We start from the raw sequence: 8,154 nt of genomic DNA on the forward strand, positions 1-8,154 counted from the left end.
CACCCCCCTCTCTCTCCCTCTCCCTCCCCCTTTCTCTCTCTCTCTCTCCCTCACTCTCCCTCCCCCTCTCTCTCCCTCTCTCTCCCTCTCCCTCTCTCTCTCTCCCTCTCTCTCTCTCTCTCTCCCCGTCTCTATCTCCCTCCCCCTTTCTCTCTCTTTCTCCCTCCCCCTTTCTCTCTCTCTCTCCCTCCCCCTTTCTCTCTCTCTCTCCCTACTCCCCCCCCTCTCTCTCTCCCTCTCTCATTCTTTATCTCCTTCCTTCCCTCTCTCTTTCTCCTCTCTCTACCTCTCTCTCCCTCTCCCTCCCTCTCTCTCTCTCCCTCTCTCTCTCTCTCTCTCTCTCTCTCTCTCTCTCTCCCTCTCTCTCTCTCTCTCCCCGTCTCTATCTCCCCCCCTTTCTCTCTCTTTCTCCCTCCCCCTTTCTCTCTCTCTCTCCCTCCCCCTTTCTCTCTCTCTCTCCCTACTCCCTCCCCCCCTCTCTCTCTCTCCCTCTCTCATTCTTTATCTCCTTCCTTCCCTCTCTCTCTCTTTCCCCCTCTCTCTCCCTCTCCCTCTCCCCCTCTCTCTCTCTACCGCCCCCTTTCTCTCTCTCTCTCCCTCTCTCGCTCTCGCTCTCCCCCTTTCTCTCTCTCTCTCTCTCTCTCAAGCTAGCCAGGTTAATAATAGTTCATGTGGAGACAAAGTAGAGTTGCAATTCAACGGCTCAGACACAAGAGGTATTACAAAAAGAAAACCAGCCCCGTTGCGGACCAGGATGTTTCCCAGGCAGACGAAATAACTTCTTTGCTCGCTTTGAGGACAATACAGTGCCACTGACACGGCCCGCTACCAAAACTTGCGGACTCTCCTTCACTGCAACCGACGTGAGTAAAACATTTAAACGTGTCAACCCTCGCAAGGCTGCAGGCCCAGACGGCATCCCCAGCCGTGCCCTCAGAGCATGCGAAGACCAGCTGGCTGGTGTGTTTACGGACATATTCAATCAATCCTTATCCCAGTCTGCTGTTCCCACATGCTTCAAGAGGGCCACCATTGTTCCTGTTCCCAAGAAAGCTAAGGTAACTGAGCTAAACGACTACCGCCCCGTAGCACTCACTTCCGTCATCATGAAGTGCTTTGAGAGACTAGTCAAGGACCATATCACCTCCACCCTACCTGACACCCTAGACCCACTCCAATTTTCTTATCGCCCCAATAGGTCCACAGACGATGCAATTGCAACCACACTGCCCTAACCCACCGTGCGTCACCGTGCGCCATTGTGCGCCATTTTGCAAAAATGTATTTTGTCCCCCACACCAAACGTGATCACGACACGCAGGTTAAAATATCATAACCAAACTCTAACCTATATTAATTTGGGGGCAGGTTGAAAAGCCTTAACCTGTGGCGTCCCACTTGGCCAAAAGCCAGGGAAACTGCAGAGTGCCAAATTCAAATAAATTACTATAATCCAGCCAACATGTCAGATTTCAAAAAAGGCTTTTCAGCGAAAGCAAACAATGCTATTATCTGAGGATAGCACCTCCGTAATCAAAGAGAGAAAACATATTTCAACCCTGCAGGCGCGACACAAGACGCAGAAATAAAAAAATAATTAATATCTTTGACGAGCTTCTTTTGTTGGCACTCCAATGTCCCATAAACATCACAAATGGTCCTTTTGTTCAATTAATTCCGTCAATATATATCCAGAATGTCCATTTTATATGGCGCGTTAGATGCAGAAAAACACCAGTTCCAACTTGCCCCCCCCCCCCCCCCCCCCACAAAATATCTCAAAAGTTACCTGTAAACTTTGCCAAAACATTTCAAACTACTTTTGTAATACAACTTTAGGTATTTTTTTAAAGTAAATAATTGATAAAATTGAAGACGGGATGATCTGTGTTCAATACAGGAGGAAAAACAAACTGAAGCATGCTTTCTGGTCATGCGCCTCTATCTAACAGTACCCTACACGTTACCCTCGTTCAAGATGGCCGTACTTCTTCATTACACAAACCTCAACCATCCAGTGGAAGCGATAGGAACTGCAAGAAGGTCCCTTAGAAATCTGGATTCCCAATGAAAAACCATTGAAAAGTGAGTGATTGTCACACTCTGACCATTATTTGCGTTGTTTGTTTCTATGTTTTGTTTGGTCAGGGTGCGATATGAGTGGGCATTCTATGTTGCATGTCTAGTTAGTCTGTTTCTATGTGTTTTGGCCTGATATGGTTCTCAATCAGTGGCAGGTGTTTGTCGTTGTCTCTGATTGGGAACCATATTTAGGTAGCCTGTTTTGTATTGTGGGTTATTATGTATGTGTAGTTGCCTGTGTCTGCACTCGTTGGGCATAGCGTCGCGTTCGGTTTGTTGTTTTTTTTAAAGTGTTCTCCGTGTTCTTCCTTCAATAAAAGACTATATTCTAATCACGCTGTGCTTTGGTCTCCCCTTTACGACGATCGTGACAGTGACCATAAAAACAAAAATAATCTGAATGGTTTGTCCTCAGGGTTTCGCCTGCTAAGTAAGTTCTGTTATACTCACAGACATGGTTCAAACAGTTTTTGAAACTTCTGAGTGTTTTCTATCCAAATCCACTAATAATATGCATATCTTATCTTCTGGGGATGAGTAGCAGGCAGTTGAATTTGGGCATGCATTTCATCCGGACGTGAAAATACTGCCCCCTGTCATCAAGAAGTTTTAAACATTTATGGCAATTTAGCTAGCTAGCTTGCTGTTGCTAGCTAATTTGTCCTGGGATATAAACATTGAGTTGTTATTTTACCTGAAATACACAAGGTCAACCGAATCGTTTCTAGTCGTCTCTTCCTTCCAGGCTTTTTCTTCTCTTGACTTTATATTGTAATTGGCAACTTTCATAAATTAGGTGCATTACCGCCACTTACCTCGTTCGCCTTTCAGTCACCCACGTGGGCACCTGCTTCTATAAACCAATGAGTCTTTGGGAGAGTCAGGACTTGCAGTGCGATTTGCTTCAGAAAGAGAACTGATTTCTATTTTAGCCCTTGGCAACGCAGCTGCTCGTTGGCGTGCGCCAGCAGTGTGGGTGCAATAATTGAATAACATACATTTCTAAATATATTTTGCAACGGTGTGGTCAGCCTGTGAGTGCAGAGATGAGACACTTTGGCTCAATCCCATTACCCCCCCCCCCCCCCTCCCCCAACTACGTTACTTTAGCTGCAATCAAATATTTTCAATCTCTAACATTACTACAATAAAGAACAATGACAAGTCAGAATTATATATATATTTTTTAATAATTAACAGTGAATCAAGCTTACAAAATTGTTTATTCAATTTGCATTAATGTTAAAACCTTTAGCTAGATTATTTACATCCACTTAGATTCACTAGATGACAGCCTGATTTGCTCAGTTGACATGGTTGGCTACATTTGTCCTGCAGGGATTGAAGAGCTGTGGTGTAGGGTCTGGCATCATGCATACAGGCCTTGGCCAGTTTGTGTGCACCTGGGAACTGGACACGATCCAAGAGGAACTGATATTTATATGGTTCAATGATGTGAGCATGATTGTTCAGGAGACTGTCCAATGACATCTTGAGAAGTGTTCATCACTTTCCCTTCCACTTCTGAATGTTAGTAAATGAAGGCTTTGGTATACCATAGGCTGACGCTATGAAGGGGTCTACCAAATTGGCAGCTAGCAGGTTTAGGTGGAGCCAGCACAGCTTGACCCGGGGATAGCTGTGGTTGACCTGGGGCTAGCTGTGGTTGACCTGGGGCTAGCTGTGGTTGACCTGGGGCTAGCTGTGGTTGACCTGGAGCTAGCTGTGGTTGACCTGGGGATAGTGGTGGTTGACCTGGAGCTAGCTGTGGTTGACCTGGGGATAGTGGTGGTTGACCTGGAGCTAGCTGTGGTTGACCTGGGGATAGTGGTGGTTGACTTGGGGATAGCTGTGGTTGACCTGGGGATAGTGGTGGTTGACCTGGAGATAGTTGTGGTTGACCTGGGGATAGTGGTGGTTGACCTGGGGATAGCTGTGGTTGACCTGGGGATAGCGGTGGTTGACCTGGGGATAGTGGTGGTTGACCTGGGGGTAGTGGTGGTTGACCTGGGGATAGTGGTGGTTGACCTGGGGGTAGTGGTGGTTGACCTGGGGGTAGTGGTGGTTGACCTGGGGATAGTGGTGGTTGCCCTGGGGGTAGTGGTGGTTGACCTGGGGATAGTGGTGGTTGACCTGGGGATAGTGGTGGTTGACCTGGGGATAGTTGTGGTTGACCTGGGGATAGTGGTGGTTGACCTGGGGATAGTGGTGGTTGACCTGGGGATAGTGGTGGTTGACCTGGGGATAGTGGTGGTTGACCTGGGGATAGCTGTGGTTGACCTGGGGATAGTGGTGGTTGACCTGGGGATAGTGGTGGTTGACCTGGGGATAGTGGTGGTTGACCTGGGGATAGTGGTGGTTGACCTGGGGATAGTGGTGGTTGACCTGGGGATAGTGGTGGTTGACCTGGGGATAGTGGTGGTTGACCTGGGGGTAGTGGTGGTTGACCTGGGTGTAGTGGTGGTTGACCTGGGGATAGTGGTGGTTGACCTGGGGATAGTGGTGGTTGACCTGGGGGTAGTGGTGGTTGACCTGGGTGTAGTGGTGGTTGACCTGGGGATAGTGGTGGTTGACCTGGGGATAGTGGTGGTTGACCTGGGGGTAGTGGTGGTTGACCTGGGGATAGTGGTGGTTGACCTGGGGATAGTGGTGGTTGACCTGGGGATAGTGGTGGTTGACCTGGGGGTAGTGGTGGTTGACCTGGGGATAGTGGTGGTTGACCTGGGGATAGTGGTGGTTGACCTGGGGGTAGTGGTGGTTGACCTGGGGGTAGTGGTGGTTGACCTGGGGATAGTGGTGGTTGACCTGGGGGTAGTGGTGGTTGACCTAGGGATTGTGGTGGTTGACCTGGGGATAGTGGTGGTTGACCTGGGGGTAGCGGTGGTTGACCTGGGGGTAGTGGTGGTTGACCTGGGGATAGTGGTGGTTGACCTGGGGATAGTGGTGGAGCTAGAGCATCTCGAGCCAATCCAGACACATGCAATCATGGATGTCTATGTACAACATTACTGACAGAGTTTCTGAGGGTACCCTGGCTCGCACTGTTTATATGGTCCCTGGGTTTGTGTCCCTCCGGGCCAGTTCTCTCTCTCTCTCTCTCTCTCTCTCTATGCCTCTCTCTCTCTCTATGCCTCTCTCTCTCTATGCCTCTCTCTATGCCTCTCTCTCTCTATGCCTCTCTCTATGCCTCTCTCTCTCTATGCCTCTCTCTCTCTCTATGCCTCTCTCTTTCTATGCCTCTCTCTCTATGCCTCTCTCTCTCTATGCCTCTCTCTCTCTATGCCTCTCTCTCTATGCCTCTCTCTCTCTCTATGCCCCTCTCTCTATATGCCTCTCTCTCTCTATGCCTCTCTCTATGCCTCTCTCTCTCTATGCCTCTCTCTATGCCTCTCTCTCTCTATGCCTCTCTCTCTCTCTATGCCTCTCTCTCTCTCTATGCCTCTCTCTCTCTATGCCTTTCTCTATGCCTCTCTCTCTCTATGCCTCTCTCTCTCTATGCCTCTCTCTCTCTAAGCCTCTCTCTCTCTCTCTCTCTCTCTCTCTGTGGGCTGGGTGAGGCAAAGGGAGGGAGGGAAGGTGTTCCTCTCCTGGAGCCATGTCTCAGATGACTGTTCCTGCGCTGTATGCCTTCTACAGAGCCTCCTCTGCTCTCCAAGCTGTCGCCTCTCATCAGTTTCAACCAAACCTCGATATGCCACATTCACTGTTTCACAGAGAGAAAAAGAGGTGGAAAATGATACTATTTTGAACAACAATAAAACGAGTCAAGATGAACAAACCATTTTTTTCCCTCTGCGTGTCTGTTGTTCTTTTGCGGTTGCCTCTCTAACGCTAGTGGAGATTTACTTTAATGAGGAAATTAAATACATCGGTCATAACAAGTCTTTCATTTTAAATGTTTGAACTGGGCTACAGAAAATGTATGACCGTGCTTTCTTTTAGTATGACTGGTCATGTCGACATGAATTGTAGCTTAGCCCAAGCTGTCAAACTACAGTGTTGTGGTTAATTATGTTCATAATGACAGTGCAGGTAGCCACGCAAACTGTGTTTTGTGAAAATGCTGAGTGCTTTACCATAGTAATCAACCCTCCACTTAATGTTGATTAAGTGAATTTATTACCTAGTTAATTATGTGAACAGAAAGCCACCACCTCACCTTGCCGAGATAGATTGTGTGGAAGCCACACTAAGGACTGGGGTTGTTGAGGTCTGCTTAAACACAACTGTGTTGCAACACCCCCATCTTCTGGCTGTAACCTGTAACAACAGTCTGTTGGCACAGGTGCCACTTGGGTGTTGCCTAATAATGTGTACAATCATTGCCGACATAATTGATGTCATAAAGTGGGTGTATAAATATATCCACAGGGAAAAGCACAGGATATTAAAGTAATATGCTTTAGTATTGTAATTTATTTAAGACAGGCCCAGCACATAAACACCCAATGTGCTCCAGTAGGTTTTTTTCAATGGTGTTCTGTAAAAAGTGAGGTTAACGTATGCAGAGACGAGATGTGACGCAAGTAAGGGAGAAATCTGATCTAAAAGTGTATAATTTTTCTCTTTACCATACAGGGCCATAGCCAGGGTCTGAGAGGGGATGTTTACACGACTTTAAAAACTAAAAAACACCCACCCAAATAAATAAATCACCCTGGTTGGAGTAGCTTCAGCTATTATCACGCTGGTTGGAGTAGCTTCAGCTATTATCACGCTGGTTGGAGTAGCTTCAGCTATTATCACGCTGGTTGCAGTAGCTTCAGCTATTATCACCCTGGTTGGAGTAGCTTCAGCTATTATCACGCTGGTTGGAGTAGCTTCAGCTATTATCACGCTGGTTGCAGTAGCTTCAGCTATTATCACGCTGGTTGGAGTAGCTTCAGCTATTATCACGCTGGTTGGAGTAGCTTCAGCTATTATCACGCTGGTTGGAGTAGCTTCAGCTATTATCACCCTGGTTGGAGTAGCTTCAGCTATTATCACGCTGGTTGGAGTAGCTTCAGCTATTATCACCCTGGTTGGAGTAGCTTCAGCTATTATCACGCTGGTTGGAGTAGCTTCAGCTATTATCACGCTGGTTGGAGTAGCTTCAGCTATTATCACGCTGGTTGGAGTAGCTTCAGCTATTATCACGCTGGTTGGAGTAGCTTCAGCTATTATCACGCTGGTTGGAGTAGCTTCAGCTATTATCACGCTGGTTGCAGTAGCTTCAGCTATTATCACGCTGGTTGGAGTAGCTTCAGCTATTATCACCCTGGTTGGAGTAGCTTCAGCTATTATCACCCTGGTTGGAGTAGCTTCAGCTATTATCACGCTGGTTGAAGTAGCTTCAGCTATTATCACGCTGGTTGGAGTGGCTTCAGCTATTATCACGCTGGTTGGAGTAGCTTCAGCTATTATCACGCTGGTTGGAGTAGCTTCAGCTATTATCACGCTGGTTGCAGTAGCTTCAGCTATTATCACCCTGGTTGGAGTAGCTTCAGCTATTATCACGCTGGTTGCAGTAGCTTCAGCTATTATCACGCTGGTTGGAGTAGCTTCAGCTATTATCACGCTGGTTGGAGTAGCTTCAGCTATTATCACGCTGGTTGGAGTAGCTTCAGCTATTATCACCCTGGTTGGAGTAGCTTCAGCTATTATCACGCTGGTTGGAGTAGCTTCAGCTATTATCACCCTGGTTGGAGTAGCTTCAGCTATTATCACGCTGGTTGGAGTAGCTTCAGCTATTATCACGCTGGTTGGAGTAGCTTCAGCTATTATCACGCTGGTTGGAGTAGCTTCAGCTATTATCACGCTGGTTGGAGTAGCTTCAGCTATTATCACGCTGGTTGGAGTAGCTTCAGCTATTATCACGCTGGTTGCAGTAGCTTCAGCTATTATCACGCTGGTTGGAGTAGCTTCAGCTATTATCACCCTGGTTGGAGTAGCTTCAGCTATTATCACCCTGGTTGGAGTAGCTTCAGCTATTATCACGCTGGTTGGAGTAGCTTCAGCTATTATCACGCTGGTTGGAGTAGCTTCAGCTATTATCACGCTGGTTGGAGTAGCTTCAGCTATTATCACGCTGGT

The sequence above is a fragment of the Oncorhynchus mykiss genome, chromosome 2 (genome assembly GCF_057628025.1).
Source record: "Oncorhynchus mykiss isolate SJ-2025 chromosome 2, ASM5762802v1, whole genome shotgun sequence".
NCBI lineage: Eukaryota > Metazoa > Chordata > Actinopteri > Salmoniformes > Salmonidae > Oncorhynchus > Oncorhynchus mykiss.